This window comes from Bos indicus, chromosome 18, assembly GCF_029378745.1.
Source record: "Bos indicus isolate NIAB-ARS_2022 breed Sahiwal x Tharparkar chromosome 18, NIAB-ARS_B.indTharparkar_mat_pri_1.0, whole genome shotgun sequence".
NCBI lineage: Eukaryota > Metazoa > Chordata > Mammalia > Artiodactyla > Bovidae > Bos > Bos indicus.
Window position 1 is genome coordinate 60528256 of NC_091777.1, and position 24680 is coordinate 60552935.

Below are 24680 nucleotides of genomic sequence, written 5' to 3' on the forward strand. Positions count from 1 at the left end.
TACTACATTCTAAAGCCACAAAAGCTACATCTGAAACTAATCAGCCACATCCAAAGCCCTCAGCACCCAACTGGATCCAGTTCCCCTTCTACCTACACATCTAGGTGTTTCCACTTCATTCTCTTTGTCTGTTTTCCTATTTTCCCTCTACTTCGGGGTCTCCTCTTTCCCCTGCTCCTGCCTTCCTCTCTATTTCTTCCTTCACACCTCTCCTGCCCTTGGCTGCAAACTGCAACCTGTTCCCTCTCTTGAGGCTCTCCCCCCAGCCTTCTCGATTGCCCTACATCTCTAAGAATTTCTGCCTCTTTCATCCCCCACCTCTGCTCTCTCTCTGCCCTCCCTCTTCCTCGGCTCTCCTTGTCACCCTTTGTACTGTTCCTCTCCCAGGACCACGATGCTCTGAAGGCCACTGTCCCACCTTTCACCCTATTGCAGACTCTTTGTGTGAAGGACCTCACCACTGTTACCTGTCCCCTACTGATTGATGATCCAGGGCCCCCCTCTCTCTGGTGCTCTCCAACCCCTGGAGATGCAGGATTTTATTTATTTGATTCACCTGCTCCTTTCAAGGCGTAATCGCTTTCCTTTTATTTCACTTTCACTTTCATGCATTGGAGAAGGAAATGGCAACCCACTCCAGTGTTCTTGCCCGGAGAATCCCAAGGACGGGGGAGCCTGGTGGGCTGCTGTCCATGGGGTCGCACAGTGTCGGACACGACTGAAGCGACTTAGCAGCAGCAGCAGCCATCTTCTATGTTCCGATCTCCTTCATTCTGTTGCCGTTAAGTTTTCCTATTTCTCTGTCCGGCTCTCTGACTCTGCTTCGCCTGATCGCCTGGCCCACGAATTTACAAGGATGGCGAGCGAGTAAGATGCCCGCCTACAGCAAGAGACCATTTGCCATAGGGTAAAATTTGGCACCGAAGAACATTGGGTGTTACAGGGCTGGCCGAGGTCACCTCCCTCTACGCGGGGTGAGAGGAAGGGCTGACGGGAAGGTTGGTCTGCAGGGCAGAAGGACCGGTCGGAGGAGACACGAGGACACAGGGGCTAGGAGGGAGGGGGTCTCAGGAGCGGGGCGGACTCTCCTGAATTCCAGGACCGGGAAGAGGGCGCGGCCTCTCTGGGAGCCAGGCGGCCGGCGCGGCCTCCAGGGTGCCGAGAGGGCGAGGGCGAAGCTAGGGGCCGGCGGGAATCCATTTCGCGCCAGAAGACTTTACTTGAGAGATGGGGACAGAGGCACTAAACAGTCTTAGGCGGGAAAAGAAGAGAAAGGCGGTGTCTACCTGGACTGAAGTCAAGGGAACGGAACAGCCTCAGAGCGAATTCAAACACAATGGAAAACATACCCTACAAGTATTGGCGCCGTCTGACTCTGCTTGAGGGGGAGGGCCGGATGCTAGGATTTTAGGCCCTTAGTAGCTCCGAGACCCTGACAGTGGAACAAGGGAGACCGCCTACCACAGAATTACCCTAGAAATCAGAAGTTTACGCTCTGCAGTGCGACCGTCCCTCGGAGAACGTTTCCGGGTTAGAAACTGCTCACTCACGATGTTAGAGGCGGAACTTCCCTCACGATGTTAGAGGCGGAACTTCCGGTTGCAGCGCATGGGCGGAGCGCTACCGGGAGGGGCGGGGCACGGTGAACCCTGATCCATTCAGCAGCGCCTGGAGGCGGGGCAGGGGACCTTCTAGTACCGTGAAAACGCTCACTTTAAGATCCTGTGTGAAACAGGTTTAACACCTTGTATTAGTGTCTGAAAGTAGGAGGTTTCCTCCTGACAAGTTTAAAACGGTGTTAATAAAAAGCTGTATTTGCCAGCAGGTTTCTCCCAGGTCCCTCTCTTGAGACTCAGGCGCTGTATTCAATGGTTGGGAACAGTGGTCTCCAAGTGGTTGCTGTGGGATGCTAGCTGGCTCGTGGAACTTTCCTGCAAGTAGAATCAACTTAGGCAGTTCAAGGAACGAAAAACTGGATTTGCCTCGATAATAAAAACTAGAATGAGAAATACAAATTGCTCCCTGGGTAGAATTCTACCCTACAGAACAGTTTTCCTTTGTATTCCTCATTCAGTCAGGATGAATGAGGCTGAATGACAACAAACACACTGTCAGTTCCAGGCACTCAGGAACTAATCCTGGAGTCTGAGTGAAGGACTAAGCCGTGTGATAATTTCCGACACTAACCATTGCTTTAAAGAGAGTAAGACACGCTAAAACAAAACAAAACAAAACAAAACAAAAAACTGCTCTAAATTGCACTGTTCATTCTTTTTTCTCCAAAGTGTTTTGCTTTTGAAAACGTTTCCTCCCAGTGTTATTGAGATGAACTTGACATACATCACTGTATGAGATTTAGGTGTACAGCATAATGTTCTTTCATACATTGAAATAGTTACTGAGTTAGTAAGCATCCATCATCCCATATAGATTCAATTTAAAAAAAAGAAAAAACATTTTTCTGTTTATGATACTGTCGACTTAAAAAAAACACACAAACCAAGAGTCGTGAGTTGTTCCATTTCGGGCAGAATGAGGACTATAGCCAAGGGAACAAGGTCTCAGAGACAGCTTCCAGGAACTGTTCTGAAGAGGTACAGGCAGAAAGTCTGTACAACCGTTTTTTTGGTGAAGCGGGACGCAGCTCCTTAGAGAATCTCTTAATTTACTATAAGGGATGCTGCCAAACTGATAAATCATTCAATAAAATCAATTTTTTAAATTTACTGTTAAATTTTTGTACATTAATAGAAGTCAGAGTCTGAAATATACAGTTATGATGTTTTCAGTATGCCCATGTGAATAGTCTGGAACAGAGAGTGGAAAGAATAATGCAAGTACAAATTGAGTATTTAATCCTCAAATGGTATCCTGTTTGATTCCATATTTGAAAGAAATTATTACAGATTCTTTCAATCCTGAGAATCTAATGGCACATTGCTAGCTTCTCTACTTGTAAAGTTAGAGACAGGAAAAAAAAAGTGTTGGTGGAAGGAACAAGATTCATCTAGGGTTGACAAAATAACTAAATTAATTACAATAGGAGATGTATGAAACACTTCAAATAAAATAGCAGCAAATGTAACTGCAGCAGTTAAATGTGAATCATACTCATATATGCAATATTCTAATGCATATGAATATATTTTCCTCTGAAGATAACTGCTCTGTTCAATTTCCAAAAATAACTCATTAAACATACATATATACAACAGTTATAACCAGCCAATGGAAAAAGTGATGAAGTTTTCCTCTGCATCATTTCTACCAGATAATCATTCCCTAGTGACAGGGACTTTCCCTCATGAAGAGCCCAGTCCCTTAATGTCCTGCGTGCTCTGTTCAAGGCCAGTAGGTGGAGGATTCTGTCCCATAACCCACTGTGAACTATCTACAGAAAGGCACCCTGAACGCAATGAGCATAATGAGTAATCATGCCCTAGTCTTACATTATTATCTGCTGCTAAGCATAATTCACACACTATTGTATAATTCAGGGTCCTCATTTTTCCAGGTAACATGAAGCTGAAGGAACCACACCTAATGGAGTCTGCCCCTTCATCTTACTGACTGCTCTCCAGGGACCATCTTCAAAGGTCTATATTGAAGGTGTAAGATCAACAGACTTCAAACTTCATGTTGAATGGCATACACTGTGAAGTAGCCTTTTCAAGAAAACTCAAAACAAATGAATATGTATACACTGAAGATAGGGCCTCCCTTGTAGCTCAGTCGGTAAAGAATCTGCCTGCAATGCAGGAAACCTGGGTTCGATTCCTGAGTCAGAAAGATCCCATGGAGAAGGAAATGGCTACCCACTCCAGTATTCTTGCCTGGAGAATTCCATGGACAGAGGAGTCCAGCAGGCTATAGTCCATGGAGTTGCAAGAGTCAAACACGACTTAAACCACCACCACACTGAAGATAATGGGCCATTTCCACATAGGTCCTTACTCTCATGTATACATTATGTCATTAAATTTTAAGATGCTGTGACTTGTAACAATTCTGTAGTATGTAATATCTCAGATTAATATGGACTATAGTTGTCCTTATTTATTAGGGTTATTTATTCCTAGTATGTATTATTTGATGTGTGGTCTATTGTAAGAAGTGCTCAAAAAGTTCCCCAAATTTATCGCATATTTCCCAAATATGAATCTTATGATGTTCCCTGAGAATGCACTGTTTCTTAAAAGCAGTTCCATGTTCAGAATATCTGTATACTTTGACTTATATGAATTATCTCATTACACCAAAGGCGAGGGCACTTGATGAAAATCTTTACAGATTCACAACACTGGAAAGAGTCTTCTCCAACATAATACCTCTATGTTCCACAGTTGGGATCTTCAATTATAAGAATTAGTACACACATTATTTGGTATAGTTTCTCCCAGAAACATGTATTCTGAAGCTTAGTGCACTGTGAGGCCTGGATAAAGCTCCTCGTCTACATTTACGTGTCTTCTCTTCATGACAGAATCTCTGCTATTGCCTAATATTTGAACTAAAGGTAAAGGTTTTGCCAGACCCACAGAATTTGGGAGCAAACACTTCAGCATGTCCCCTTATTTGTGATCTTTGGGTAAAACCTCTGCCACATACATTTGTATTGTTTTTCTCCAGGATAAAGATTCTGATATCTAGTGACAAAGGAACAATAATTTGAAACTTTGCCATATTCACTGCAATTTTATTTTTGGAATTTTAAAAAGTTAAATTAAAAAAATTTATTTCTTGGCTGCACCCTGAGGCATGTGGGATCTGAGTTCCCCGACAAGGGATCAAACTCATGCTCTACCTCCCACCCCCTCACAGTGGAACCATGGAGTCTTAACCACTGTACTGTCAGGTTAAGTCTCCCCACTGAATTTTTAAGCTTGAGGTATTTGGTGACCCTGAGTTTAGGGTACAACCTAAAGGATTTGCAAAATTTATTCCTTTCTTTCATGTTCTGTCCACTGATTATTACCTAAATTCTGGTGAGATATGAGCCCTGAGTATACATTTCTCACATTCACGATATTTGTGAGGATTCTTTCCAGAACAAATTTATTTTCTAAAGGCCTGACTACACTAAGTACATCTACCTGGTTTCTATCCAGTATGAATTTTCTCATGAACTTTAAGATGTGAACACATGCTAAATGCACTGCCACATCACTGTATTCTCAAGGTATCTCATCAGTATGGACCATCTCATGAGTTAGGCTTGAAAGCACACTGAAAAACTTGCCACACTGAAAACCTTTCATTACATTTATAAAGTTTCTCTTCAGTATGAGTAATTTGGTGGGTCATGAGGTATAAACTTTGACTAAACACACTGAGACAGTCATAACATTTGTAAGGTTTCCTTCCATTATGACATTTGTAAGGCTTCTTTCCATTCCTTCCTTATATGATGGTCAGACTGAATGCACAAAAGCTTTGCCAGACTTAAATATACTTATATGGTTTCTCTCCAGTATCAATTCTCCAAAGAACTGTAAGGTGTAAATTTTTAATTCTGAAGACTTTCCAACATATATGATATTTATATGGTTTCTCTCATGTCTGGATTTTCTTATGCGCACTAAGCGCGGGTGGCTGCGACCGGCGCACTAAGCACGGCCGAGAGGAGCTACCCCACATCCGAGGTCAGGGGCAGAAGCCGGGAGGACCCCATGCCCGAAGGGTGGCGGCCAAGAGGAGTTACCCCACGTCCGAGGTCAGGGGCAATGGCCGAGAGTGCCAGGCTGCGATTGCGCAGGAACGGCCGAGAGGAACTACCCAAGTCCGAGGTCAGGGACGGCGGCCGGGAGGAACTATCCCACGTCCGAGGTCAACGGCAGCAGCCGGGAGGAGCTACCCTGCGTTTGAGGTCAGGGGCGGCGGCCGGGAGGAGCTACCCCACACCCGAGGCCAGGGGTAGCGGCTGTGTGGACCAACCCCACATCCAAGGAGCGGTGGCTGCACGGGCACAGGAGGGCCTAGAGGAGCTATCCCACCTTGAAGGTCAGGAAGTGCGGCAATGAGGAGATACCCCTCGTCCAAGGTAAGGAGCAATGGCTGCGCTTTGCTGGAGCAGCCATGGAGAGATACCCCACACCCAAGGTAAGAGAAACCCAAGTAAGAATGTAGGTGTTGCAAGAGGGCATCAGAGGGCAGACACACTGAAACCATACTCACAGGAAACTAGTCAATCTAATCACACTAGGACCACAGCTTTGTCTGACTCAATGAAACTAAGCCATGCCCATGGGGCAACCCAAGATGGGCCGGTCATGATGGAGAGATCTGACAGAATGTGGTCCACTGGAGAAGGGAATGGCAAACCACTTCAGTATTCTTGAGAACCCCATGAACAGTATGAAAAGGCAAAATGATAAGATACTGAAAGAGGAACTCCCCAGGTCAGTAGGTGCCCAATATGCTACTGGAGATCAGTGGAGAAATAACTCCAGAAAGAATGAAGGGATGGAGCCAAAGCAAAAAGAATACCCAGCTGTGGATGTGACTGGTGATAGAAGCAAGGTCAGATGCTGTAAAGAGCAATATTGCATAGGAACCTGGAATGTCAGGTCCATGAATCAAGGCAAATTGGAAGTGGTCAAACAAGAGATGGCAAGAGTGAATGTCAACATTCTAAGAATCAGCGAACTAAAATGGACTGGAATGGGTGAATTTAACTCAGATGACCATTATATCTACTACTGCGGGCAGGAATCCCTCAGAAGAAATGGAGTAGCCATCATGGTCAACAAAAGAGTCCGAAATGCAGAACTTGGATGCAATCTCAAAAACGACAGAATGATCTCTGTTCATTTCCAAGGCAAACCATTCAATATCACGGTAATCCAAGTCTATGCCCCAACCAGTAACGCTGAAGAAGCTGAAGTTGAATGGTTCTATGAAGACCTACAAGACCTTCTAGAACTAACACCCAAAAAAGATGTCCTTTTCATTACCGGGGACTGGAATGCAAAAGTAGGAAGTCAAGAAACACCTGGAGTAACAGGCAAATTTGGCCTTGGAATACGGAATGAAGCAGGGCAAAGACTAATAGAGTTTTGCCAAGAAAATGCACTGGTCATAACAAATACCCTCTTCCAACAACACGAGAGAAGACTCTACACATGGACATCACCAGATGGTCAACACCGAAATCAGATTGATTATATTCTTTGCAGCCAAAGATGGAGAAGCTCTATACAGTCAACAAAAACAAGACCAGGAGCTGACTGTGGCTCAGATCATGAACTCCTTATTGCCAAATTCAGACTGAAATTGAAGAAAGTAGGGAAAACCACTAGACCATTCAGGTATGACCTAAATCAAATCCCTTATGATTATACAGTGGAAGTGAGAAATAGATTTAAGGTCCTAGATCTGATAGATAGAGTGCCTGATGAACTATGGAATGAGGTTTGAGACATTGTACAGGAGACAGGGATCAAGACCATCCCCATGGAAAAGAAATGCAAAAAAGCAAAATGGCTGTCTGGGGAGGCCTTATCAATAGCTGTGAAAAGAAGGGAAGCAAAAAGCAAAGCAGAAAAGGAAACATATAAGCATCTGAATGCAGAGTTCAAAAGAATAGCAAGGAGAGATAAGAAAGCCTTCTTCAGTGATCAATGCAAAGAAATAGAGGAAAACAACAGAATGGGAAAGACTAGAGATCTCTTCAAGAAAATTAGAGATACCAAGGGAACATTTCATGCAAAGATGGGCTCCATAAAGGACAGAAATGGTATGGACCTAACAGAAGCAGGAGATGCTAAGAAGAGGTGGCAAGAATACACAGAAGAACTGTACAAAAAAGATCTTCATGACCCAGATAATCACGATGGTGTGATCACTGACCTAGAGCCAGACATCCTGGAATGTGAAGTTAAGTGGGCCTTAGAAAGCATCACTATGAATAAAGCTAGTGGAGGTGATGGAATTCCAGTTGAGCTCTTTCAAATCCTGAAAGATGATGATGCTTTCAGGAAAGTGCTGCACTCAATATGCCAGCACATTTGGAAAACTCAGCAGTGGCCACAGGACTGGAAAAGGTCAGTTTGCATTCCAATCCCAAAGAAAGGCAATGCCAAAGAATGCTCAAACTACCACACAATTGCACTCATCTCACATGCTAGTAAAGTAATGCTCAAAATTCTCCAAGCCAGGCTTCAGCAATACATGAACTTCCAGATGTTCAAGCTGGTTTTAGAAAAGGCAGGGGAATCAGAAATCAAATTGCCAACATCTGCTGGATCATGGAAAAAGCAAGAGAGTTCCAGAAAAACATCTATTTCTGCTTTATTGACTATGCCAAAGCCTTTGACTGTGTGGATCACTATAAACTGTGGAAAATTCTGAAAGAGATGGGAATACCAGACCACCTGACCTGCCTCTTGAGAAATCTGTATGCAGGTCAGGAAGCAACAGTTAGAACTTGCTGGAGTCCAGCTCCAGCAGCCAGGGATTCAACCTGAAGGGGTGAGCGGTGTTGGCGAGAGAAACTGAGGCACCCTCTCATTTTACTTGGACTGGCTGTTTATTTCAAGCTTATGATTCTCTTTTATACTTTTACAAAAGCATTAGGTCAGAGGTTTAATATTTTTAGTTCCCATGGACCCAGATTTATTTTTCTCGAAAAATCATTGTTGCCCCTCAAAAGGAGCTCCTTCCTCAGCAATTCTCTTATCTACTTTTTCTCATGTGTCCTTGTGAATACACTGTGACTCATGCTAATGTCTGGGCTGCATACCACATTCCTCAGTTTAATTCTTATCTTTCTAAATCCTGTTTGCTCCTAGTATCCTAAGCTCACTATTTCTTAGAAAGGGCTTCTACCTAATATCTCTAAAGTCCCTAATTTCTATAAGCTATAGTAGACTATGCTAACATTACAGCAATCCTTAAATCTTTAGCTTCTATTTTAATTATTCATAAGCCCTAAATTCAGCAAACTCGTTTGCCATAAACTTTTCTCACAAATGGGCTTCAGATAGCAATCCCTCCCATGGCCTCAAGCTGTGGCCTGTGTGCTCACTCTGGAACACTTTTTTGTAAAAGTACTTGAACAAATGTCAGTGATTAATTTTATGAATTATTCTTTGAGCACAGCTGCAGAAGGCTTTATGCCTTCTCATGCTCCTCTCAAAAACAACAAGCACCTTAATATTCTCTTCAGTCAACTCAGCCGAGGAAAGGGAAAAACAAGTCAGAATCACAAAGCTTAACTCCTTCATTCGGGGTCCGTGCCTACAGAACAAAGGGAGGGGGTTTAGGGCCGTGCCTCTATTTTGTCAGTAATGCCTAACGCGACTCCCGACATCTCCCCCTTTTTTATTTTTTAGAGCATAGGTATGAAACTCAGTAGATAGAGCAGAAATATTTCGGCTGAGTATTCTGAAAAGGCACGGGGCTATTACACAAATCAGAACTAGCAGGCATAAGCACATGGCCACATTAATCATTGTAGAAAAGGATACATGGGAAAGATTCCCCTCCAGATTTTTAAAGAGAGAATTAGAAAGCCATTGAGAGGAAAAGTCAGACTCCACCTGCTTCATATCCTGAATATCCTGATGTAATTTAGAGATATCAATACTAAAATCTGAATGATTCCAGATGCCTAAAATATGATTTTTAATGCATTCCCAAGAACGCATAGACTCATTCACTTGTAGAGGGGTAATGCACATCCATTTAAATTCAGCATGGCACCTTAAAGATAATTTAATTTTTAAGTTTGTAACTTCTTGCCCCATAAACAGAACTGCTTCTTCTTAAGCATTGACCCTATTTTCTATTTTCTTATCTATAATTTCCTGCATAGTAAGAGCTATGGAGACATTTTTGGACAGCTGATTGACAAACGAGGCCGTATGTACTTCTTCTGACAGGGCAACAACAGAAACCGTGACTGATGCACTATGGCAATCAAGGCAGTTATTCCCACAACCAGAGCTGCAATGAATCTCTTAGGTTGAGAAATTAAGCCATTAAATTCATATAAAACTTTCAATGCATAATCATCAAACCATTGTCCCTCTAATTTTACAGGAACCATCAAATATAGTGGTTGCTTTACGATCATCACAGCCTTATAATTATTATAATCATTTCCATCAACACAATTTGATATAAAACAATTCACACATATAACATTGTAAACAGTTTTCCCTTTAGAAACTTCCAAACCACTCTGATTTCTGGCCAACAAAAAGGCATAGGGAGAATGTACGCAGGCTCATAAAATGCATCTTTGTTCTTTTAAAGATCTATGTAAAATCACAGGTGTGATAGCAGCCAATGCTTTCCATAACTCAGGCTGCATGGGACCCGTTCTATCGAAGCTCGCTAAAGGAGGAACCCATCCATCAGCATGCCACCTAGTAATTACTAAAGGCATAGGGAGAAATGAATTATTCCATGTGGACCTATAAGGTTCTACATAAATCAAGCCCCATCGTTGATTTGAAAGATAGGGGCACCCCCACTCGATCAGAAAATGTCTGGTGGTAGCAATGGGAATAGTAACTTTATGCCGTACATGCATTCTTTCCAACAAGGAAAGCCAGAAATTCTGCTTATGCTTTCCTAGGCCTGCAGTCCTTGTTCATCAGAGTCCAGAATGGGGAGTACACAGCTCGGATAGTCCTTTAAATGAGGGGCTGCCTTTTTTAGGGCATCAAATAGTCTTTCTTGTGTCCTCGGCATCAGCAGCTATAAAGACCAAAAGTCCCTCTTGCCATCTCTTCTCAAAGAATCAAGAAAGTGATTCCTGCCTTTCAAGGAAGTGCTGATGCATCCATTTAAAACCAGAGCTCATCCTTGTCAAGAGGAAGGTATGGCAAAGCAAGTAAGTGGATAAACGGACACGCCTGAAAAATTGAAGGAAGTGCTGACCACTGATTTAACATTATTAGGATAGATGGAAGCCCCGCCCAAAAGAAGAGTATCATTAACAAAAACACAAATTGTGTTTTAATCCACCTTCTCTTCAGCCTGTTGATTGGCTCATTCATCCAATCAACAGGCTGAAGAGAAGGTGGATTAGGCAAATAGGCCTAATGAACCTTTTCTGCGCTGGAAGGCCTCGGCTGACAAGCCAACACAGCAAGCATAGCCGCAAACATTACTATAAGCGCAGCCTCATATCTCCCCTTTCTATTAATTCTTCAGCCCACTGAGCTAGATGTTTTAGCTGGCCCCAAGTTGGTACCGTGTTGGAGGTAGTTGTTTGAGTATGATGACGGTGACGAGGTGGAGGAGAATACAGTTGAAGTCGATCAGCATGTCTCTCTTGAAGCGTTAGGTGCCTGAAGCGATGTACTAGCAGTGAAGCCTCAGATGAAGAGTCACTTGCCCTTTGGCTTTTCCCTGGCTCCTTCAGGCCTGAACTCAACTAGCTTTTGGTCTCCCCATCTTTTTTCGGTCCCAGACTCCAGGGCCCCAGCGATCTCAGTGACCTTGGGGGTCTTTGTGATCCTGGAGGTCTCATGGGGCTGGACATGTCGAATCAGTCTGTCAGGAATCCAGACAGAAGTGGAATCCTGTAGAAACACACAAGCATACCCTCTCGCACAAGTTAGCAATACATCTGGCCCTTTTCACTCTCTGGTAAGGAGGTCTTTTCACTTGACCAGGGGCCGAGTCGTAGCCCATTTAGGAATCTAGTGTCTCATCATTGTAGTCTGCCCCTGTGTGTCTACATTTAAATGATTAATTACAAAGCATGGTGTAAAACATGATGTGGAGAGGAATACTTAAATTCTTCCTGCTTTAATTTAGCTATTTGATTTTTTAAAGTTTGGTGCGCCCTTTCCACTATGGCTTGACTTTCGGGATAAGGTATTCCTGCTGAATGTACTATGGAAAATTGTTGACAAAATTTCTTAAAAGCAACAGAAGTATAAGCCGGGGCGTTATCTGTTTTTATTTGTTCGGGGAGTCCTATTTGGGAAAAACATTGGAACAAGTGCTTAATTACATCTCTTGCTGTTTCACCTCATCTAGCAAAGCCTGTAATAACATGAGAAAAGGTATCCATGGTAACATGTACAAAGGACAGTCTTTCCAAAGGCCGGGATATGAATTATGTCCATTTGCCAGAGAGCATTAGGCCTAAGGCCTCGGGGATTAACTCCTAATGGTGGAGATGGACTAAATATTGGGCAATTTGGACATAAGTATTTGTCTAGCTGCTTCCCTAGGTATATGAAATTCATACCTTAAACCAGCTGCATTTTGATGGTGAATTTTGGGAGAATTTTTGGCCTTGTCAATTTTTTCATGTAAGTTTAAAGCAATTACTTTAGTTAATGTATCCGCCAAAACATTTCCTTCATGTAAAAAAGGGCTGGGCAAGCCGGAATGGGCTCTAGTATGTCTGACAAAATATTTCTTATCTCTGTGTTTAATCTCTTTCTGTATATCAGATAACAAGGAGAAGATTGTAGTTTTATTTTCCAGGAATATTAGCAGTCTCTATATGAGGAAACAACCCTACAATATATCAGGAGTCAGTCAAAAGATTGAAGGTGTGGTCTCTTAAATGTTGAAAAGTCCAAATAACTGCTCGTAACTCAGCCCTTTGGGCAGATGTCTCTTCAGGTACCTGAACATGGGATATTTTATCAATAATTGACTGCTTTACCGTTAGAGGAATCATCTGTGAAAACTAAAATTGCCCCTTCCAAAGGTTGAATAGAAAATTTCTTTGGAAAAATCACTGGATGTGTTTTAAAAAAAAAAAGCAAAACGGGGCTTGAGGGCAAATGAAACAAAATTTGACCCTGGAAATCTATCAGGGCAACTTGCCAATCATCACTATTTTGTAAAAGAAATTGCAATTGATCTTTATTGAATGGAATCACTATATTTGTTACTTCTTTTCCAAAAAGTTCCACATTTTTTTTTCTACCTTTTATAATTAATTGTGTCACCAAGCTGAGATAAGATAAAACTATTTTTCTTGGGGTCACTGGTAGATGGAGCCATTCCAATGGGCCTTTTTGCCACAAGTATCCTGTGGTGTATGTTCTATGGCGAGAATAATTAAATCCCATCCTCTGGTAATATTAATCCTAATTAACTAATCATTTAAAGCCTCATCTATTTTAACAAGAGCCGACTCTGCCTCACTAGTCAACTTTTTTTTAGAACTGGGATTAGGATTGCTTTTTTAAGCAATCAAAGGCTTCAAATCTGCCGTAGTCAGTTTTAAATGTGGGTGTACCTCATGTGAAGAGTTGACTCATTGGAAAAGACTCTGATGCTGGGAGGGATTGGGGGCAAGAGGAGAAGGGGACGACAGAGGATGAGATGGCTGGATGGCATCACTGACTTGATGGACGTGAGTCTGAGTGAACTCCGAAGTTGGTGATGGACAGGGAGGCCTGGTGTGCTGTGATTCTTGGGGTCGCAGAGTCGGATACGACTGAGTGACTGAACTGAACTGAACTGAGTAAGGGCTGAGACCTGAGTAAAGGATTTTGCACACTCAATGTAGTTGAAAGGTTTCTTTACAAAATGTACTCTCCAGTGACCTGTAAGGTGTGAATTTTGACGGAAGGCTTTGCCACAATCACTACATTTGCAAGGTTTCATTCCAGAATGAATTTGCTGATGACGTGTAAGGCTTGATTTTTGAGTAAAGACCTGGCCACATTCATTACATTTGTTAGGTTTCTTTGCAGTATGAACTCTCTGATGCCTTCCAAGAGTTGCACGTATAGTGAAAACTTTGCCACACTCATTACATTTGTAAGGTTTCTCTCCAATATGAGTTCTCTGATGACTTGCAAGATGTGAATTTTTACCAAACCTCCTGTCACACTCATTATATTTATAGGGTTCCTCTCCAGTATGAACCTTCCGATAAATCGCAAGGTTTTTATTTCGACTGAAGACCTTGCTACACATATCACATTCATATAACTTCTTTCCGGTATGAATTTTCTGATGTCTGATGAGGTTAGTGGTGACTAAAGGTTTTTCCACACTCATTACACTGGTTTCTCTCCAGTATGAACTCTATGATGCAATGCAAGGGTTGCATATAGACTAAAAGCTTTGCCACACTCACTACATCTATAAGGTTTCTCCCCAGTATGAACCCTCTGATGAGTTGCAAGGCTTGAATTATTTTTTTTTTTTTCAAGGCTTGAATTATTACTGAAGACTTTGTTGCAGAAATCACATACACAGAACTTCTTTCCTGTATGAATTTTCTGATGTCTAGTGAGGTTTGAATAGTGATTAAAGGTTTTTCCACATTCATTCCATTTGTAAGGTTTCTCTCCACTGTGAATTCTCCAACAATTTAGAAGTCTTGAATTTCAACTAAAGACTTTGTCACATAAATCACATTTAAATATTTTCTCTCCTGTGTGGACTGTCTGATGTCTGGCAAGGTTTGAGCTATGGAGAAAGGTTTTGTTACACTTGCTACATTTGTAAGGTCTTTTGCCGTGTGCTTTCTGGTCCTGTGTCAGGACTGAGGAATGCGTAAAGTCATTTTCATGAATGTTAGAAATACTGGTTTGAACTTCAGGAGAAATTATATGAAGTGATGAAAATGGGACACTACTGTTGATTTTCTTGTCAGGGTCATCAAATCCATACATTTCCCCTTCACTTCTTATTATGTGGAGTTCATCCTGAAAGTTTAAACCAAGCTGATTTTCAACAGGCTTGATTCTGACATCCCTTTGACAACAGCAATGTCTTCCATCAGTGAGATTTTGTTATTGGTCACAAGCATTCCTTTATCATATCTTTCATTACATCTCTGCTGAGACTCAAAGTCATATTTGAGTCCATATTTTCCTGCATTTCCCTGAGGTAAAAATGTTGGATTTCAAGACTTTTGGGTCTTCTCAACATCACTGTTTCAAGTACTTTTCTTGTGTCACTGTTCGATTTTAGCTGTAATTGCTTAATCACACGTATGGGAGAGATATCTACAATATATAAAGAACCACAGTATCCTATTCATTAGAATCCATAAATAAATCTTTCATGTTGAGTATGTGTTATACCAAAAGTAATACTGATATCCAACAGAGTTATGAAAGTTCCTAACAATGATCTTAAAACTTTTAGAAACACTAAAGGAATAGAATTCTTTACTAAATAACATATAATTCAAGTTAATTTTAAGGTAGCCTTACTTTACAAACCCCATGTCAGAAACACTCACATTGGAAATCAGCTATCAAAGAAAGGGTATTTTTTCACCATGACCCCAAAGTACATACCAATTAACATTAAACATACTGCTGTTCCATAGCTGAGGAGAAAAAAAAATTATATTACAGATATACTCTGCATACTTACTATAGAAAAATGCTAAAAAATGGATAATACACTGTAATGTTAAATAGTCCAAACAAAGGTGATCTAATAAATAATTTAATGGGCTGTTTAGAATTGAAAAATGAATACATGATAGAGAAAATAAAGAGTATAACAAAACTATTTTTAAGAAAAAATATTTTTCTAAAAATTTACTATAAAGCTATGTACCCATAAATAAAAGGCATTTTACAACATGAACAAATAATGCATGTCAGTCGTATTGCTTTATACATGCAAAAAGACCATTGTCTGGATATCACAACTAATAATTAATATAAAAAATATTGTCCAGATATCAAACAACCAATAAATAGAGGATGCCCTACTTAGGCAGTATCCTTCAAATTATTTATGTTATTCACTCCAAATGTACATAATAAGGACTGAGCATTTTGTAAATTTTTAAACCAGGTTCAGACAAAATGCTGAGAAAAATTGCAAAAGAAAAGCACACAAATATAATAAAGACAAAGGGATATCAACAACCTGCAACTGGGGCTTCCCTGGTGATGCAGTGGATAAGAATATGGCTGCCAATGCAGGGGACACGAGTTCGATCCCTGGTTTGGGAAGAATCTACCTGCCACAGACCAACTAAGTTTCTGCGCCACAATTACTGGGCTCACGTACCACAATTACTGAAGCCAAGCACGTAGGGCCCATGCTTCCCGATAAGAGAAGCCATGGCAATGAGAAGACCGTGCACCGCAACAAAGAGAAGCCCCTTCTCTGCCAGCAACTAACAAATAATTAGTTGGATCCAGGGCAACCGATATTTAAGTTTTTAAAAAAGGAGATGGATGCATTTCTTCTGTACACAGATATGCAGTTACAAAGAAATCACATCAACAGTAGAGTAGGAAAAAGATTGTCATTTTGAAACTAAGTCCCCCTATATTTGAGTTCTCTTGTTGAGTTTGATTAACCTGTTTATAGAATATGTTATTCTCTTTCTTTTTCACACCAGTTCCCCTTAAGATTGAGGAGAATCAAAAAAGGGAGGGGACTGAAACTGAGCAAGGCCCTGGGGGGCCCAACCAGGTACACAGTTTCTGGTTCATAGGAAAAGGCTTAGTCACCTAGACTTTACCTGAGATCCAAAGAGGAGATTCAAGCAGTAACTATTAGGGAAGTGAGGGAGGGCAGAGACAAAGGAAAATCAAGTCCAGCATAATCTTTTCCACAATGGATAGCTAAAACTGATACCTTGATTTACAACCCCTAGCTGTGGCTTCAAACAGCTGGATCCAAAATGACTTAAAAACTGATGACACCCATAAGGTCAACTGAGAACTGAAATTCTTTTTTTTTAATGATTATTTTCATATTTATTTTTGGCTTTATCGGATCTTAGTTTGCGGTGTGTAGGCTCTCAATTTCTGGCTCCCTAGTTGCGGAGTATGGCTTTGTTGCCTCAAGGCATGTGGGATCTTGGTGCTCCAACCAGGGATCGAACCCAAGTCTCCTGCATTGGAAGGCAGATTCCCAAACACTGAACCACCAGGGAAGTCCCAGGAACTGAATTTTTTAACCACTGACTCCAAGCAAATAATGGTATATCTCAGCTAATGCCTTTGCTCCCTCTTAGAAGGAATCACAAGACCGAGATTTAGGAACTTTTCTTACAGGCACACATAGAATAATCCTAAAGTAACTCACAACATGCTGCCGGAGTCGGCAGCTGAGATCTTATGGGGAAGCTGGGATCACAGACACTCCACTTCCCTCTCTCTTTTAAAAATCTTACACCCTGGCCAGCCAGCAAGGTGGATTTAAGAGAGGCCTGGGTCTCCTATTTTCCTGCGTGGTCCTACATCAACTAATAAACTTTTCTCTGCTCCAGACTCCAAGGTTTCAGTTTGTTTGGTCTCACCAAGTGACCAGCACATGTACTTGGGTTCAGCCTCATTAGGTCTGATGTATGTTCTTTGTTAGGAGAAGGTACAAGATGGTGCTGAAAGCCAGGCTTCTACAGAGCATTTCCTCAGATGGCTCATCAGACTCAATGGAAAAGACTGAAAGGTTTTCTGCTAAGATAAGGAACAAGGACACAGTCTCTCAATATTTATAAAAACATATACCTGAAAAAAAAATAAAATAAAAAAATAAAAACATATACCTGAAAGTTCTGGCAAGAATACATAGGCATGAAAAGAGATAATAGGTCTCCTAAGAGCAAAAGGAAGCGAAATTATCTGTTGACAACTGACATAATCTAATTATGTGCGTATGAGCCTGCCTGCTAAGTCACTTCAGTCGTGCCCAAGTCTGTGTGACCCTATGGACTATAGCCTGCCAGGCTCCTCTGTCCATGGGATTCTCCAGGCAAGAATACTGAAGTGGATTGCCATGCCCTACTCCAGGAGATCTTCCCCTAGTGTCTCTTACGTCTCCTGCATTGGCAGGCTGATTCTTTACCACTAAGCCCAATCTGATTATGTAGAAAATGCCAAAAAAAAAAAGATACAATAAATGCAAAGATATCCCAAGCCCATGGATTGGAGATCAACATTGTCAAGATGCCAATACTAGCCAAAGAGATCAACAGATTCAAAATAATCCCTAGTGAAATCCCAATGGCATTCATTTCTTAAAGAAATAGATGGATTTGTCCATGCTACTATTCTCAGCAAACAACAGCAAAAACAAGCTTGAAAAGAACAAAGTCAGCAGTTTGACACTCCAAGACTTACTCCAGTTTCCAGAGACCACTGACACACGATAGAGCCAACAGGAAAAAAAAAAAAACCAAAAAACTCTTGTGTAAAGAATCCACCGGCAATGTGGGAAACCTGGGTTCGATTCCTGGGTTGGGAAGATCCCCTGGAGGAGGGCATAGCAACCCACTCCAGTATTCTTGCCTGTAGAATCCCCGTGGACAGAAGAGCCTGGCGGGCTACAATCCATGAGGTCACGAAGAGTCGGACAGGACTGAGGACTGAGCACAGCGCATACAGCCTACTGAAGTTCCACAATGGTCTCAGGATCACTATACAAGGCAAGGGCAGCAAATTGTGTTACTCAGTAAACCCAGTCCACAGAGAGTCTACCAAACGTTGTCTGTAAACTACAGGAGAATTATCACAGCAAAGAAACTGGAAAAACCTTTAGTCTTTGGGTCTACATAATTCAAAAGCACATTTAAGAAGCAAAATCGTACAAACCTACGAAAATAAAAAATCAGGAAGAGTACACATTCCCAGACTAGGCAATGCAGTACAAGAGCCAAAAATTTACAAGATATGGTAGTCAGATACCCTACGACATTGACATGGAACCATCTGCTTGACCCACAGATGCTAAGAGCCAGAAAGATTCATACATGTTCCCCATGCAGAACTGGGGATCAAAAAGAGGATCTCTCTGTCCATTACCTTAGTTTTCTTAAGAAACAATAGAGAAGACCCAATCCATCTCCCTGGTACACACAACCCTGAAGGGCATGGCAGAAGCAGAGCACAAGAATGGCTGAGGGATCTAAATAAGCAGACAGGGATGGGGACAGCTCCATAGAGACTCTGAGGTACCAGAGGAGTCAAATGACAGCCAATGTTTTCCCATTTTTTTTTTTAATCACAAATAATGCTTTTAATTAGCTAGCTTCTTACAGTACTCACATAACAGAGACTGACAAATCCATGTTACTGTTGTTTAGTTGCTCAGTTGTGTCCAACTCTTTTGCGACCCCATGGACTATAGCCTGGTAAGCTCCGCTGTCCATGGGATTTCCCAGGCAAGAATACTGGAGTGGGTTGCCACCTTCTTCCCCATCCCATGTTTTGATTACATCTTCCAAGTACAGCAACTCTGATCAAACTCAGAAGCTCAGTGGAGGGATCCCCTCTGATCCATATGGACTAAGAACTGGGCATCCAGGGGGATTAAGACCAGAAGAACAGATGAAAGGGCAAGAGACCCTTGATAACACAACCCACATTATGCTCCTCAAACTCAAGCAAAGACCAGTTCACAGGAGCCAGATGGTGACTGTTGTGGATCTTGACAAAGACCTTGCTCTCTCTCTGTAGGAACTGTGGCACCACTGGAGGGTGAAAGAATACATTTTACATGATGAATGACATCAAGTGATAAGTAGGGGAGAAGAAAAATTTCCTCTGAGAGTTTTCAATAAATACACTTTGGTTTTCCCAAAGAACTCTCTACTCTCACAAGAGGTTCCCAGACTCTATAAAGGCTGTGGCTTCCTCTCAGCCCTGAGAACATGTCTCTAATTTGTACTTTTGATACATTCCATCCACTTGGATTTTTGCTATTTTCACACCAGTTATCACAGTCCTGGGCTCTTTCTCTAGCTCTAACATGGAGATAATGTTCAGATCAGAAATAGAAATTACTGCTTTATCAAAAACAAAGAAACATAAAGTGCTGTGTTTGTTCTTTGTTCAGCTGAGTAATGAGGGCATGACAGCTGGGTCTGGAAAAATATTTCACAAATTCCCTGGTGGCTCAGTGGTAAAGAATCCACCTGCTAATGCAGGAGACGTGGGTAGGACTCCTGGTCTGGAATGATGCCATAGGCTGAGCAGCAGCTAAGCCTGAATGCCACAACTACTGAGCCTGTGCTCTAGAGCCTGGCAATGGCAACTACTGAAGCCCATGCACTAGAGCCTGAGCTCAGCAACAAGAGAAGCCACCACGATGAGAGGCCTGTGCCCGTCCACTAGAGAAAAGCTGGGCAGCAACAAAGACCCAGCATCGCCAAAATTATAAATGCATAGGGAACAGTGTACTATACATATCTAACACTCTTCCAATAAATATTGAATTAGAAGCAAAGGGTAGGAAGCAGGATATCAGATATTTTTTTAAAATCTGCCATTGGGCTTTATACATAATTAAGCTCTGGAACAACCTCAACCTCTGATGTAACATGAAACGGATATCATCATCTGAAAAAAGGGTCAGTTTAAACTCGTGATGCTCCATCATGTCTGAGTCCAAGAGGTCCACAGGGGAAAACACACAACACAAAAGGGCAGATACCAACTTCTACACAGAATTCATCCTCACCCAGGGAGAACAGGTTCCTATAGGTCTCCACCATCACGTCCCTGTACAAGGCCCTCTGAGCAGGGTCCAGGCATTCCCACTCTTCCAGAGAGAAGTCAATGGCCACATCCTCGAAAGTCAACTGTTCCTGAAACAAAAAATTTTAGGGGATCACGGTGGTTGGGGAGGAAGCTCAGATAAATTAGGAGTTTGGGATTAACATATACATGCTACTATTAATATATATAAAACAGATAAACAGGGCCTACTGAATTGCACAAGGAACTATACTCAATATCTTGAAATAACCTGTAATGGAAAAGAATCTAAAAAAGAATATATATACAGCTGAGTCATTTTGCTGTACACTTGAAATATACATACAGTTGAATCACTTGAAACTAATACAACATTGTCAATTAACTACACCTCAATAACAACAAAAAAAATATTTACCCAAGTGGCCATGAGGATATTTCTCATCTTTTAAAAAATGAAAAGAAGAGGTAAGTGTAAGAACTGATTCTATTGAAGTAAATATAAGATCCATGTTAAGGAGCAAATTATATGTCTCTAATTATAATTTCTTATGCTTGTTCTAACAGATTATGATATCCTCCAATTAATACAGATTTTTCATCTTTGTGGACAATTAGAAAACACACAGAAATAAAATTCAAGAATAGGCAGTCTATGGAGAAGCATTAGATATTACATTCTAAACACTGAGTTGAGGACTTCCCTGGTGGTCCAGTGGCTAAGAATCTACCTGCCAATGCAGGGGACATGGATTCAATCCCTGGTCCAGGAAGATCCCACATGTCAAGGAGCAACGAAGTCCATTGAGCCTGTGCTCTAAAGCCCGTGCTCTGCAACAAGAGAAGCCACCATGATGAGAAGCTCAAGCACTGTAATTAGAGACCAGCCCCCATTCACCGCAACTAGAGAAAAGCACATGCACAGCAATGAAGACCCAGTGCAGCCAAAAATAAACAAACACTGAGTGCTACTCAGTATCTAGATGAGCTCCTGTATGAAGGCTGTCTTTAGACATGGTGAAGTCCACTGTAGTATTAGAGAAAAGTCAAAACCTTCAATTATGATAATAATAAGAATAGCAATGACTAAAAGTATTTGAACACTTCCAGGATTTGAACATAACTCTAAATAAGTACTTTACAAGCATGAACTTGTTATCAACATATTAGGTCATTAGGAAAAGACCTGTTCCCATTTTACAAAGGAGAATTCTGTGTTAGAGACACTCTGAGGCTCCAAGTCAAGAAGTTAAGAAATAACACAGCAAGCACCTGAACCTTTGAGGGTTGGGCTCTCGAACTGAAGCTAAAAAACCGAATAGCTTAGTTAAAGAGAATTAAAAGTACATTGATAGGGACTTCCCTGGTGGTCCAGTGGCTAAGATTCTACTCTCCCAATGCAGGGGGCCTGGGTTCCATACCTGCTAGAGGACCTAGCACACACATGCTGCAACTAACACCCAGTGCAGCCAAATAAATCAATAAATATTTTTACAATTACACTGACAGAGGGCTCACTGAGAAAACTTGAAAGAAGTTCAAAAAGAGTGGCATGAAAGGTCATTATATATGTGGACCCACACAAACACACACATACACATAAAATGTTAGTAATCTTCCCACTACTGAAACCATTAACATGATAGTGTAGGAAAAACTCAAGGCCAGGGAATATACTGAAGATATAATTTCAACTGTAAAAGATATATACTCTTGAAATCATGAGGAGTGATTGCAACTGGCCTCAAAAAACATTTTTTAAAGGATTAAAAGGGAGTCCTATGAACAAAAAACCCCACAAATTACATAATCTATAAGATATGAGTAATTTTGTAGAAACTTAAACCTAAGTTGGAAATATTAAGAAATAAAAAATTTGAACAGAATTATAACTAGAGATTCAAGTTGTAATCAAAAATCTCAAAAACTCAGGAAAAGGTATCTATACTGCATAATTCTACCAAACATTTACAAAAAAGATTACCACTACTCCTGCTAATTGGACAGCATCACTGACTCGATGGACATGAGTTTGAGTAAGCTCCAGGAGTTGGCGATGGACAGGGAAGCCTGGTGTGCTGCAGTCCATGGGGTCACAAAGAGTCAGACAAGACTGAACAACTGAACTAAACTGAATCCTGCTAAATATCTTGCACAGAGTTAGGAGAAAACACTGCCAAACTCAATCAATGTGGCCAGCATGATTTTGATACCCAACCCAGAGAATATCTGACATCATGACCAACTGGATTTTATTTCTATAAGGCAAGGATGACTCAAGGTACAAAAATCAATTAATATGATACACCAACTTAACAGAATAAAGTGAAAAAAAGCACACCATCATCTCAGCTGATGCAAAAAATTCCTGTGGCAAAATTCAACAATTTCCCCATATATAACACGTAAGAAAACAAAAACAGTAAACTACCTCAACATAATAAACCCTATACATGAAAGGAATACCCCTAACATCATACTCAAAGGTGAAAGAATGAAAGCTTTTATTCTCAAATCAAGAGGACAAAGATGTACACACTCCACACGACTGTTCAACAAACTACTGAATCTCCTAGCCAGAGCAATTAGACAAGAAAAAGAAATAAAAATTATCCAAAACTGAAAAATGATTAAAATTATCTTTTTTCCTAGAAAACAAGGTTTTAACTGTACAAACCATAAATGCTGGTGTTGTTTACTCACTCAGTCATGTCTGACTTTTTCTGACCCCATGGACTGTAGCCTGCCAGGATCCTCTGTCCAGGGATTTCCCAGGCAAGAACACTGCAGTGTGTTGCCACATTCTTCTCTAAGGGATCTGCCTGACCCAGGGATCGAACCTGTGTCTCCTGCATTGGCAAGTGGATTCCTGACCACTGACCACAAAGGAAGCCCACAAACGTAAGTAGTCCACTTACGGAAAACAGAATCTAGGATTCCACTCTAGGATTCAGTGGAATCCCTATCAAAGTTCTCATGGCAATTTTGGCAGAAATAGAAAAATGCTAAAATACATAGAGAATCTCAAGCAAACTGTCAAAAGACTCTTGAAAAAGAAGAAAGATGGAGGTGTTCCTTTTCTATATTTCAAAACATAATATGAAGTAATCTAGGGGACTTCCCTGGCAATCCAGTGGTTAGGACTTTGCCTTCCAATGTAGGGGGTGCAGGTTTGATCCCTGGCCAAGGTATTAAGATCCCATATGCCTGGAAGCCAAAAAACCAAAACATAAAACAGAAGCAATATTGTAACAAATTCAATAAAGACTTTAAAAACTGTCCACATCAAAAAATGAAAATAAAAAACAAACCAACAAAAAACCCACTAAGTAATCCAGATGGTAGGGTACTTGCTGCTGCTGCTGCTGCTAAGTCGCTTTAGTCGTGTCCGACTCTGTGCGACCCCAGGGACGGCAGCCCACCAGGCTCCCCCGTCCCTGGGATTCTCTAGGCAAGAACATTGAAATGGGTTGCCATTTCCTTCTCCAGTGCATGAAAATGAAAAGTGAAAGTGAAGTCGCTCAGTCGCGTCTGACTCTTGGCGACGCCATGGACTGCAGCCTATCAGGCTCCTCCATCCATGGGATTTTCCAGGCAAGAGTACTGGAGTGGGGTGCCATTGCCTTCTCCAAGGGTACTTATATAAACATAAATATATAAACCAATGGAGCAAAAGTGAGTACTCAGAAATAATCCTTTGCATGTATGTAAAATGTACTGAGGAGGGTACTGAGACTACACAATGGAAAAAGGACAGTCCTAATAACAAATGGTGCTAAAAACTGAGTACCGGCAACACAATAAAGCTGGAACTTAACCTGCATCAATCAGAGAAATTGCGATGTCAAAGGACACAATCAACAGAAAACCTCTAAGGACACGTCATATAAAGTGATACAAAGAATTTCCAACTCTCATGGATTTAGATTGATTTCATACTTTAAAATCAACGATGGAATAAAACAACCTCTATCACTCATGTCTGCTTCTCAAGTAATCATTCCATTCCCAATCATTAAGATTTTGAAGCCAGTGGCCCACTCATTTACCTACAAATATATTATAAAAATTAGAAAAAAATTTCTCTTCACTTGTCTCTTTCAGAATTCAGCAGACATTTGTGCGTATTAATACTCAACCTCTGTGTGTAACTTCTTTCATCCTGGTTGACAGAGGGCAGACAGGGCATCCACATGGGCCCTAAGCAATCCCTGCCACCCAACAGCACTGAGACCCTGTCTCCAACCCGTGGGTGAGAAACCCTGCCCAGGATGGCACCCAGGGGAGCCT

At 41.4% G+C, this 24680-nt stretch overlaps 1 protein-coding gene across 3 annotated transcripts in view; it reads right to left on the reverse strand.

Annotated features, from left to right (window-relative positions):
* Positions 1–24680, reverse strand: part of LOC109572661 (uncharacterized) — a 44653-nt gene that overhangs the window by 11652 nt on the left and 8321 nt on the right. For 2 of the 3 annotated variants that reach the window (XR_011561687.1, XR_011561686.1), the window contains exons 3-4: positions 20374–20500; positions 557–19384 (exon numbers count right to left, since the gene is read on the reverse strand). The gene's annotated coding sequence lies outside the window, so the exon portion shown is untranslated. Of the gene's footprint in view, positions 1–556; positions 19385–20373; positions 20501–21121; positions 21222–24680 lie in introns of all 3 variants that reach the window. The other variant, XM_070771613.1, reaches the window with a different exon arrangement.